Consider the following 13,123-nt stretch of genomic DNA (forward strand, 5'->3'; position numbering starts at 1 on the left):
CAGTAATTCAGAATGAACAACAGAGGAAAAAAACAGAAAAGTTCAAATGCACAACATTGGATACAAAATAATATCAGCATAAAATACTAAATAAAGATTAATACAGAAAACACAAAGCTTTGAATTAGAATAACAGACAATAAACCAGAATTAAATACAAAACTAAAATACTAAAAGAAAACCCTGAACAAAGTTATGCAGAGCACCTGGTTTGAGAGAAAGGATCAGAATGTCAAAATCCGTTAAATGTCTTTCTGAACAAATGAGTTTTAAGTTGTTTTTTTTTTTAAAGAATGAATTGCATCAGTTGCCCTAATCAATTTAAGGAGGGTCTGGTGCAACAGAGTTGAGGGCTTTGAGCACAGGTTAGTTTGGACACAACGAGATTGCTAGAATCAGTGCATCTTAATGGGTGAACAGGAATGTGGTGATAGCTGAGTTTACTGATGTAGTCCAGTGCAAGGCCATTTAAAGCTTTGTAGTTTATTATAAGAAGCGTAAATTAAATCCTTTAAGACACAGGAAGGCAGTAAAGGAGAAGCAGGATGGGTAATATGAACTCACTGTTGCTGGTCTGTGTAAGGACTCTTATAGCTGAGTTTTGGTCCATTCAAGAAACACGCATGCAAGCTGCATGTCAGTGTGAATGGCGAATGAGTAGTCTTGTGACCTGTGAATAAAAACTGTCATTGAATTGATTGGTTCTGTACTGTTTCATTCATGAGTGACATTTTTCCGAACCCTGCTGCTTACACATGAATTATACTAAGCCTTTTAGTCAATAACGGCGCCTCCATCCACCCCCTACCTACAGTGCATCCGGGAAGTATTCACAGCGCATCACTTTTTCCACATTTTATTATGTTACAGCCTTATTCCAAAATGGATTAAATTCATTTTTTTCCTCAGAATTCTACACACAACATCCCATAATGACAATGTGAAAAAAGTTTACTTGAGGTTTTTGCACATTTATTAAAAATAAAAACATTGAGAAAGCACATGTACATAAGTATTCACAGCCTTTGCCATGAAGCTCCAAATTGAGCTCAGGTGCATCCTGTTTCTCCTGATCATCCTTGAGATGTTTCTGCAGCTTAATTGGAGTCCACCTGTGGTAAATTCAGTTGATTCGACCTGATTTGGAAAGGCACACGCCTGTCTATAGAAGGTCCCACAGTTGAAAGTTCATGTCAGAGCACAAACCAAGCATGAAGTCAAAGGAATTGTCTGTAGACAGGATTGTCTTGAGGTACAAATCTGAGGAAGGTTACAGAAAAATTGCTGCTGCTTTGAAGGTCCCAATGAGCACAGTGGCCTCCATCATCCGTAAGTGGAAGAAGTTCGAAACCACCAGGACTCTTCCTGGAGCTGGCCGGCCATATAAACTGAGTGATCGGTGGAGAAGGGCCTTTGTCAGGGAGGTGACCAAGAACCCGATGGTCACTCTGTCAGAGCTCCAGAGGTCCTCTGTGGAGAGAGGAGAACCTTCCAGAAGGACAGCCATCTCTGCAGCAATCCACCAATCAGGCCTGTATGGTTGAGTGGCCAGACAGAAGCCACTCCTTAGTAAAAGGCACATGGCAGCCCACCTGGAGTTTGCCAAAAGGCACCTGAAGGACTCTCAGACCATGAGAAACAAAATTCTCTGGTCTGATGAGACAAAGATTGAACTGTTTGGTGTGAATGCTAGACGTCACTTTTGGAGGAAACCAGGCACCGTTCATCACCAGGCCAATACCATCCCTACAGTGAAGTATGGTGGTGGCAGCATCATGCTGTGGGGATGTTTTTCAGTGTCAAGAACTGGGAGACTAGTCAGGATAAAGAGAAAGATGACTGCAGCAATGTACAGAGACATCCTGGATGAAAACCTGCTCCAGAGCGCTCTTGACCTAAGACTGGGGCAACGGTTCATCTTGCAGCAGAACAACAACCCTAAGCACACAGCCAAGATATCAAAGGAGTGGCTTCAGGACAACCCTGTGAATGTCCTTGAGTGGCCCAGCCAGAGCCCAGACTTGAATCTGATTGAACATCTCTGGAGAGATCTTAAAATGGCTGTGCACCGACGCTTCCCATCCTGCCTGATGGAGCTTGAGAGGTGCTGCAAAGAGGAATGGGCGAAACTGGCCAAGGATAGGTGTGCCAAGCTTGTGGCATCATATTCAAAAAGACTTGAGGCTGGAATTGCTGCCAAAGGTGCATCGACAAAGTATTGAGCAAAGGCTGTGAATACTTATGTACACATGATTTCTCAGTTTTTTTATTTTTAATAAATTTGCAAAAACCTCAAGTAAACTTTTTTCACATTGTCATTATGGGATGTTGTGTGTAGAATTCTGAGGAAAAAAATGAATTTAATCCATTTTGGATTAAGGCTGTAACATAACAAAATGTGGAAAAATTGCTGCGCTGTGAATAATTTCTGGATGCACTGTATATATATATATTTATCTCAAACAGTGGTGAATTGAGTGGCAATACTATTCTGTGCAAATTGCACCAGCCACTGTAAAGCTATTTGGTCCTGAGCTGCACAGATGTCATATCAAGATGGTATGTAGCCAGTAAGTAAGGACCCCGCTTTGTACCTATAGATATTTTTGTGTGCAGATAGAGACATTTTGGCTTTCATTTGAAATCTAAGGAAGTTGCTGAGATTTCTGTCCACTGTAAGTCATCAGTTGTGATGCCTCTGAGAAATTTAGAGCTACTGACCCTTTCTACAGCAGCCCCTCAGGTGCAGATAGAAGTATTGGCTCCCCCACGCTTAGTAAAATCTATTACCTGCTACTTGGTTTTGCTCATATTATGGGAGAGATTTTTGTCCTAGCACCACCACGTTAGAACTCACATCTCTTCTTTGTAAACTGTCTCATTATAGTTGGTGACCAGGCTTTGCAACAATGGCCTTTAAGTGGATTCTTGTCAAAGTGGATGTTCTGTTTATAGTCCCATGCCAAATCCTCTAGGGAGGTTCAGCACTGTCTTTGCTGATACAACATCTGGAACTGCTTTAATCAGGCCTTGAATAAGTACTTTTCTGTGGCATAAACAAAAAATGCATTAAAAACTAGACAAAAAAACTTTAAATGGGAGTTGTTTTACTTTTATTTAGCATTGAATAAGCAAAATTTAATTGATAAGATTTGTTAAAAGTAAGCTAAAAACACATTTTTTAATAAGGCAATAATTCTTACAATAAGGAAAACAAGATTTAATGTTATGATCTAAATATTTTTCACTTACTTAGATTTAATTTCTTACAGATGCATAGCTAGGCAACAACATTTCTACAACAGTCAGGGTGAACCAAGGTAGAAATAATTAAACAAGCTTCAAGCCTTAAGACAAAGCAATGGTCATAAAATTTAGGTTTTAGCAGAAAGAAACCCTGTCACAAACTATTATAATTCCTCATGTATCTATTAATGTTACATTACATATTTCTTAATGTTTCTGTTTTGTCACTTTCATTGTGTGAGACGAGGCTCAGAGAGTAAGCACTTGCTCGCTGTCACATTGGCAGTAACATGAGGGGCTGCTGATAATCAAATAGAAGCACAAGAAAATAAAAACACAACACTGGTGAGAACAAAGTCTCCTTCCCTATTTTGGAAAAAAATTAATCTAACCCTGGGGTCTTTATTCTTTGTCATGGAGGGCCACAATAGTTTAAGATTTTTAGTTGGGACAATTTCTTTAATTAGCTAAATATCGTTCCTAATAGAACACCCTTTCTTGGCTTAATTTGTATTAATATTGAAAACCCATAACTGCTTCTTTAATACTTAAATTGCTGTGTTCAACATTTAAAATTTTTCCTTGTTTTCCTTCATGGTTGTCAGTTTACTCTGACAGGAATTATAAAATAAAGAGAAAAAAAGGGAATACAATAGCAATAACTAATCTGGATGATTTCACCCATTTTGAAAACCCTACACTGGCTGCCGGTTAGATTCAGAATCGATTTTAAGATCCTCCTCCTACCCTATAAGGCATTAAACGGTCTAGCCCCCGCCTATTTGAGTGTCTTGCTCCATTGTCACAATCCCCCTCGTGTTCTTAGATCCGCAGATCAGCTGCTCCTAACCGTTCCCAAGGCACGTTTTAAAGCTCGTGGTGAAAGGGCTTTCTCCGTCTGTGCACCCAGGCTCTGGAACTCCCTGCCCTTGGTGGTTAGGCAAGCCGCTTCAGTCGCCACATTCGCCTAAAAACGCACTTCTTCACATTGGCTTTTAATTCTTAACCTGTTTCATTTTCCACTTGCCTTTTGCTATTTTCTCTATTTTATTTGGTCCCTTGACCTGTTTTTAGTATCTCTGTTTTAATTCTCTCTTAATGTTTATTTTTAATATTTTGCTTATAGTCCTGCTTGTTGTAACTGTACAGCGCTTTGGTCAGTTGTAATGCTGTGTTTTTAAGCGCTCAACAAATAAATATGGTATGGTATGATGACACCACAAAAATCAATATCATTTTTACAGATGTCTGTCAAGGTAGAGCACGAACAGACCCAAGAATTTGAAACTGGTTTCATTAAAAGCAAAATATAGTTTCTAATTAAGAAAGTGATTGAAGAAAAATGGTCCAGCCACTGTGACCCTCAAGGACCCAGTTTAAGAGACCTGAAGAAGCAAATATTCACTCACCTTTCTCCCATTGTTTTCATTCTCATTTCTTATTTCTCACTGGGATTTTTTACTAAATGCTATGTCACCTTATTAGAGAAATGTATTAATATTTTCTTTCTTTTAGTTAAATTCAAGATTGGGTCTTTAGAGAAAAGCCAAGCAAAATGACACCTTATATTGGCTAACTAAAAAGATTACAATATGCAAGCTTTCAAGGCTTTTCTCTACATTCATAATGGCTAACACGGTACAACAACCTAGTACTACAGATTGGGTCTTTGAAAAGTTTATGTGGGTGTCCTCTGGGGCTGCCAGTTCCCCCCTAAATGAATGCTGTTAGGGTGATTGCTGATGCACCACTGGCCAAGTGTTTAGTTTTAAGTTGTTTATTTTGGTGTGGACAAAAATGAAGAGGGTACGTAATTTAAGATAAATCGAAACCAGCTGTGCTTTAGATCTCTTTAGGCAGACCTTTACTGAGTAGCTGCATGTCTTTGTGGTGTCAGAGTTACAATACAGGAAGAAAGCAGTCACAGAAGGCTATCTTAAACCAATTTAAACTCCAAGTCCAAGCTTTTCTCATTAGGGCATCAGCTAACTTAAGCAATAATTCTGATGACTTGAGACTCGGGATGTTCAGCCAAATTCTTTTATCTCCATTTGTGCTCAGGTCTCAATACATGTAATGTGGTGCTATTTTTCTATCTTCCCACTCACTCTCTTTTACATTTCTCTTCTTCCCAATGTTCCTATATAAAGCCAGTATCTGCTCTGCATGCTCCCTTGTGCAAGGCAGCCTGAAGGCCTTTGTGATAACTTTTCATTTTGGATGTGTGACCACCCATGCGCTCCACTTTTACCCTGGAATACTAATTTTAAAAATATCTCATTACTTCAAAAACCCTGTTCACCAAAATATTGAATTTATGATTACTTATTAACTTAATATACATCTGTTTGGGAATACAGGAAGATAACTGTGGAAAAAAAACACAGAGGCACAGGGAGAACGTGCAGTGTTATTCCAGCCTAGTAGGTGTCAGGGATGCCAGGGGCCACGACCCGGCCGGGACGCCATGAGGAACCGGATGTGGGTCTGTGCCCACCCTGGATCACGTGGGGGCCACCTTCCTGGTTGCTTTGGGGGTCACGGGTTGAGGGCATGGGAACCCCACCCTGCAAGGGCCCGTGGTCACCGCCAGGAGGCGCCCAAATGCCTTGGGGACCTGTTACCTCAGCACTTCCGCCACACCCGGAAGTGCTGGGGGGAAGATTTAGGAGGACACCCGGAGAGCTGCCAGGAGAACAGCCGGCACTTCCGCCACGCTGGGGTGTGGCCAACAGGGGAGTGTTCGGAACACCTGGAGCTCATCCGGGGCTGTTATAAAAGGGGCCGCCTCCCTTCATTCAGGACTAGAGTCGGGTGGAAGGAGGACAAGGCAAGAGAGGCCCAAAGAAGTGGCATTTGTGGCCAGGACTGTGTTGGGGTTTGTGCACTGATTTTGGACTGGGTCTGAGTGACCAATTAACTGTAAATATTATTGTAAATAAACCTGTCTGTGCCCGGGTCAAGTCCACATAGGTTAGATCTGTAAAGCAGCAGCACTAATCACCAAGCCATCCTGCTTTCCATCTGTGTTTATGGTATAACAAATTATCTAATCTATTTTCTCAGTCTGATTATTTAAATGAAATGCTTTTTTTTTGTTGAAGCAGTCTTAGACAGATACTGTATATTGTGTATATTATTCTCTTAACAAATACTTTATTTAGCTTTACAGAGTAAGTACTGTCTATAGTGCACCTATTAGTCACTTACTGGTACATAACACCAGCTCCTAAAGCCAATATTCTAAATTGTTACCCACCAAAAATAAATCCCACTAAAAGCAAAAAACAGCTTAATATCAGGAAGCTAATTAAAAATGTAATAAATTACATGAACTGAAATACTGCACTCCTTTGGAAACTAGGTGTGATATCCAGCTCTAATGCATATAATCCTGCGGTGGGCTGGCGCCCTGCCCGGTGTTTGTTTCCTGCCTTGCACCCTATGCTGGCTGGGATTGGCTCCAGCAGACCCCCGTGACCCTGTAGTTAGGATATAGCGGGTTTGGATAATGGATGGATGGACAGATGCATATAATCTGTAAGAAGGACAAACAAACTCTAATGGCCTTCACCACACTATTGGCACGTAGACTTATCTTGATAAACTGGAAGAATCCTAACTCTCCTATTCTCAGTCAGTGGGTAACTGATGTTTTATGTTATTTGAAACTGGAAAAAATCAAATTCTCACTTATAGGATCTGTACAAACGTTTTACAAACCCTGGCAGGATCTGATCAATAACATTTTAGAATAAGCTTTTAAAGCTCTGAGGAAGCAGATTCTCTCCCCTTTTCTTTTTGTTCTCCATTTATCTTTATTCACTTATTAATTCATCTATCTACTTATTTTTACAAGCTTTAAGTTTTACTCTGCCGGCCATGCTCTCTTTCTCAGGGGTGAGGGTTGATTTGTTTTCTATCCTATTTTTGTAAAAATTGATCTATTTGTATGGAATGTTGTATGATTTCAATAAAATCAATAAAAAAAAGAACAACCCAACTATAAACCAATAAAGAGCACTACACAAAAATAGGTGTATTTAAATCAATGCCCAGTATAACTGTTGTATTTTTGCCAGATAAGCATTCAGACCTGCGGTGGATTGGCACCTTGCCCGGGATTGGTTCCTGCCTTGTGCCCTGTGTTGGCTGGGATTGACCGTGTGTTCGGATTCAGCGGGTTGGAAAATGGATGGATGGATGAAGCATTCAGACATCACATATGAAGATGTGCCATCTGTAGCATGAAGTTCCTCAGATTTCTCCAATTTAAATATTTACAGTGTGGCATCTGTCATCTTACTTAAAACAGCAGCCTAAAGTAAGAAAAAACGCTCAACCAGTATAATGGAAGGAGAGTGTCAGCTCACTAGTGATGATTATCGTTTGACTCCTTTAGTCTTTACACTCCATTTGAGGTTTGGGTTCGTTTACAATTTAATCATTATGCGCACAAGCCGGCACTTACACAGATGCTTAAATATTTATATACAGATTTACTGTTGACCCTTGGCCTTACTTCTATTGGTTTTTTACCCAAGCTTGTTTTTGTTTTTCTTCCTTTGCGCCTCCAAACTGTAATCCATAATCCTATTGTTAAGCATTAACTAATGAACTGTTTTGATGATTTAGAAAATACGACTGAAAAAAGTCAAAAGGCTTGCAGAAATCTTTGAAAACTCTGCCATCTTGAATGGTGTCGATAGTCTTAATAAGCAGAGCAATTCCTTATTTGTCAAGAATGTAATCTTTTTTACAAGGACCGTGGGGATCTGTGGTTTATCCTCTCACGACTCTGATCGTTTTAGAAATTTTGTTTTCTCCTTCCTGTTACATCCAGGCAATAAGCACTGGATTATGTGATATATATAAAGACGCATTATTAAGGCTGCTACTTTCTGTGTGCTCCCGTTTATTTCTGAAAATCTGTACATTCAGCACTGTAAAGCAACCAGTGTAAGTTGTGGCATAAAACATATTTAAAAAAACTGTGACTCTATGAGGGACAGGGACAAAATAAACCTTTTATTTAAATACATCAAAATATTATTCCATCATTTTATAATATTAATCCATAAATATAGTGAATAAATCCAGATATAATACATAAAGATGTACAACTGTAGTTATGCAAAACTGAGTTTTCTTTTTACATCCATCCATCTTCTTGTGCTGTTATAGGACTGCAGAGAACTGGAGCTCAAGGCACACAGTGGGAACCAACCTTGAACAAAGTGCCAGTTTATTGTAGGGCACACTGACACACCTCTGTCATGCAATTATCCCAACCTACATGTTTTAAATGTCCATCCATCCATTATCCAACCCGCTATATCCTAACTACAGGGTCACGGGGGTCTGCTGGAGCCAATCCCAGCCAACACAGGGTGCAAGGCAGGAAACAAACCCCGGGCAGGGTGCCAGCCCACCGCAGAGCACACACACACACACACCAAGCATGCACTAGGGACAATTTAGGATTGCCAATCCACTTAACCTGCATGTTTTTGGACTCTAGGAAGAAACCCACGCAGACACGGGGAGAACATGCAAACTCCGTACAGGGAGGACCCAGGAAGCGAACCCGGGTCTCCTAACTGCGAGGCAGCAGCGCCCTGTTTTATATGTGAAGGAAAACTAAACTGCCTGCAAGAAAAAATCTTCCGGAGAGTTCAGGAACATGCAGACTTGACGCAGACAGTGTTCAAGCTTAGTTTTCAAACCAGCACCGTAATGCTAGCCACTTCTCCACCTTGTTGCCTGGTGTCTTATTTTGCTAATCTTTTTAAAGATGTATATGTTACTAGATTATAAATAGTATAATATATTACGGACCACTGCTTTAGATAATGTAAAATGTATATACAGTATATTGTCAAGTCTAGGGGCCAGAGCCTATCCCAATAGCACTGGGTGAAGCTGAAGGAACAACCCTGACCAAGGCGCCTTTACTCCTCAGTGTATAAGTATATTAGCATGCAAAATTATTTAGACCCTTGACCCATATTCCAAATGTACTTTATAACAAAAACTGCACTACAAGAAAATGTTGTTCTTTTTGGTATTTTTTATTTGAATGCACTAAAACCCAAACTGAATTTTATTTTGTTTTTATTTTTTTAATGTGTCACTTGTTTTATGCTCGTTGTTTAAAGTGGATTAGTCAAAGTGATGTGGCTGATCATGCCTCTGGTACATGATATTTAACAACGTACAAAACTGTAGTGTTACACGTCATATGGTACATGTCCAATATGTTATTTGCTATTTGCATAATTATTAGGTATATTGTGTTTTTATATTTATTACTAATTATGTAGCAGGGATTGGCTCCAGCAGACCCCCGTGACCCTGTAGTTAGGATATAGCGGGTTGGATGATGGATGGATTATGTAGCAACCCTAATATTTCATTTAATGTTCTTTTTTTTTTTTTTTTTACTTGCTGTTATGTGGACAGGCTCATTTAAGAATGCTGATGTATGAAACTGTAATCAGTTAAACATTACAATATATTTAAGTGTTAATCAATTATGCTGTAGTGGATGGGGCTGCTGCCTCACAGATCATCTAAGGCACTCAGGTCTGAATCCATCACAGTAACTGTGGACTTTGCCCATTGTGCCTGATTTTTTTTTCCCCTAGAATTTTACTTCTACTTCCCACCCAAAGACATACAGTGTGTGAATGTGCCCTGCGATGACCAGGCACTCTATCCAGGTATTTGTCTTCCTTGTACTGGATTTTGCCTAAAAGGCTTCCCTTACTCAAGACCCTAAACTGGATTAGGCAAACCTGAAAAAAACTACACAGAATACCAATAAAAGACCTGACTTAAGCATTTCGTCTGGTTTGGAGACATCCATTTCCAACATGTTTTGACAATCAAACTAAAAGATCTGTGTTTTCCAAAAAATGCTCAGTTTCTTCTGGACACTCCTGTGTAGCAGGCTTGTGTATTAGCTAGATTTTAGACAGGGAGTAGTGAAAAAAAATAAATGAAAGATTTTCTACAGTTAGTGACTCCTATATATCTGGTGAATTCTACACATCTCTTGGAGGATACATAAAATATAAGACCATTAGCATTTTTTGTGCCGGCATTTGTAAGATTTCTTACTTCTAATTCTTTGTACGGTACCGTATTAGTAAAGGTGATGGCAATATTTTTAGGAAAAATGCGCAGACGAGAAGAGATCCCCACAGACGGGGGGTTCGGACGCTGACTAAATTAATGACATGTGCCAGGCTCTTACTGATACCACGACACTACATAATTCATAAGCTTTCATAATTATAGCAGTTCGTTGATTCCAAAAAAGTAAAAGTGAGGCAGCGCAGGATCTGTGCAGCATGCCACAACCACATGAGGACGCGCTTTTTAAAATGAATCAGGTGACACCACATGAATGGAGCAGTTAACGGTTTAGGCTGCAGAACATACAGTATAAGTTATCCGTATTAGTGACACGTACCAAGAATTTTTTTTATAAATTTTTACAAGTCTTGAAGGTGATAACATGGATAGTGCCACTGTAAATCCTGTACTTCCTTAATTCCGTAACCTGCCTTTGCGATTTCTAAGTCGCTATGGATAAATGCGTCGTTTAAATAACTACATGCATGCAAAAAGTTAGCGGTGTGATAGTACGGGGTGCTCCAGATCTAATTATAAAGATCCAGATCGTCGGGATGACTTTGACTTATGCGGGGACGATTCCAGTTCGGCGCGAAGACGATTCTTCATGTCGTCAGTCCGCACACTTCTCGATGGTCCGGGGTTTTTCGGGTGATTTTGTATGTAATAAACTTAATAAGTTATAGCGTAATGAAAATTGCATAATTAGATCTGGACCACCCTATAAATGACAGCCGCGGGTGGTCCCATACCTGTTATCCTTCAGACTCTCCATCGGTCTGTTTTCTTTACCTGACCAGTCAGAAAGAACTCGACCGCACTTTGGGAGAAACCTGACAACAATCCTCGCAGGGCACGGCCGCACAATGGGCTTGTTTAGAATAACCGACCTAACACGCGTGTCCGTCAGTCTAGATAGATAGATAGATAGATAGATAGATAGAAATGAAAGTCACTATATAATAAATAGATAGATAGATAGATAGATAGATAGATAGATAGATAGATAGATAGATAGATAGATAGATAGATAGATACTTTATTAATCCCAAGGGGAAATTCACATAATCCAGCAGCAGTATACTACTGTTCACTACTAATATCCAGAACATATTTAATCCTCTTCGATTACTTTTATATTTTACCGAGGTTTTGTCTTTAGCTAACATGCTATAATATTCAAGTATATAAAGTAAGTAGTTCGTTGATATTTGATTTTTAGGGAGCACTTTTTTCTCACGTCCTTTAAACAAAGTGGCTTCAAACAGATTTTTGTTCCTTTGGCTCTTTAACACTGCGATGAGATTTTTGCCATTCCGCTGGCCTGTTGTAGCTTTTTTGTCAGAAACCGACCAACCGCTTTCTGATCTGGACACGCTTGATCTCTGTGTTTGTTACCGAGGAAATTGTTCCGGTCATTTTTAGTAAAGCGAAGCGATCTACTCACGCCAGCGGTGCAGCCTTCCATTCATCGCATCCTTCAATTCTTAGAGTGGGCGCCGTTATATTGAGATTGATGACGTACCGAACCCCTCCCCCAGAGCTTCTACTTTTTACTTTGCCCAAAGCAGATTTAGACGGGCTGTGCTTCTTCTGCATCTGCAATCAAACACTAAACTTCCGATTACGGTAATTATACGTTTTATTATCAGTATTATTGGTGATCGATCTTGAAACTGTTAAAGGAGACTGTGTGCGAAATCTAGAATAAAATTAGGACACGTGTTATATTTACATGTGCTAGAAATGTGAGCCAAGTATTCAAAGATAGCATCCTCGTGCAATTTTTGGCGCGCCAAGCTTTAGTACTTGTGGATAAAACGCGAGTTTAAGATGCCGGGTAAATGTGTCTTCCTGTTTTCGGAGTTGGCAGATTAATGAGAAAAAATTCGAGAACTGCAGGGCCCGCATCGTGAGAGAGCACGAGGGCACCAGTGCCAACTCTTGTCACCATCACCCACACGAGGCCCCGTAGCAGAATGTTTCATTGACGAGACTGAATGCAGCCTCCGCTGTGAACACAGTATGATGCGGTGTTTATAAAATAATAATAAAATAATCACATTTGGTTAAGTTTTGAATGTGAGGCGGTGTACTACTGGAGCCAGACGCGGAGATACAGCATTTATTTAAGGTTTGACATCGAAAACATTAACGTTGCCGATCGCCTATACGATCCGGTGGCAAGGGTGCCAGCCTGCATTAAGTCACGCTTGCGCAGATTTAGCTGCCAGCCTATGGCTTACATTTTCTTTGACTGACTGTATTCTTCTCTGTTTGTCTTAGGTATTCCCCGCCGTGTTCATATTAATTTTCTTTCTTGCCTCGTTATGTCAGAGTGCAGTCAAGTTTGTCTTTGCGGGGAGAAGCCTTCTCGGGATCTTCAACTCGTGCTGTCCTACACCGCAGCTTTCACATGTTTCGGATCCCACGTGCCAACTTCCCTTAGACGGTCAGTGGTAGAGGGCAGCCTCGTTTAGGATACCGCCGGGGGATTCTTTGTGTGATTGATTCTGATGATTTATTTCCCGCCTGTTCGCCTAATCTGCCACTACTGCTGCTGTTGTGCTGAGGTGGTGGCACAAGCACTGTCCAAGGTATTTTTACATCAGTCTAATCGCATTTTGGGGTAAGTTTAATGCACGCTATACAATTAAATTAAAGGGAGTCTACTCTTAGAGTGTTTCTTTAAGTTCATGAACTGCTAAAATAAAAATTACATAATACCGAATTCTTA

The 13,123-nt window shown here is 40.2% G+C and overlaps 1 protein-coding gene across 7 annotated transcripts in view; it reads left to right on the forward strand.

The window, feature by feature from the left end:
* The window catches only part of slc29a1a (solute carrier family 29 member 1a), a 196,284-nt gene that overhangs the window by 105,610 nt on the left and 77,551 nt on the right, over window positions 1-13,123 (forward strand). Inside the window, exon 1 of one of the 7 annotated variants that reach the window (XM_039738830.1) lies at window positions 11,921-12,015. The exons of 4 other annotated variants lie outside the window; for them this stretch is intronic. The gene's annotated coding sequence lies outside the window, so the exon portion shown is untranslated. Of the gene's footprint in view, window positions 1-11,920; window positions 12,016-12,738; window positions 12,839-12,918; window positions 13,016-13,123 lie in introns of those variants that run through there. 2 more of the 7 variants (XM_039738835.1, XM_039738838.1) reach the window with 2 other exon arrangements.

This window comes from Polypterus senegalus, chromosome 16 (genome assembly GCF_016835505.1).
Source record: "Polypterus senegalus isolate Bchr_013 chromosome 16, ASM1683550v1, whole genome shotgun sequence".
Classification (NCBI taxonomy): Eukaryota; Metazoa; Chordata; class Cladistia; order Polypteriformes; family Polypteridae; genus Polypterus; species Polypterus senegalus.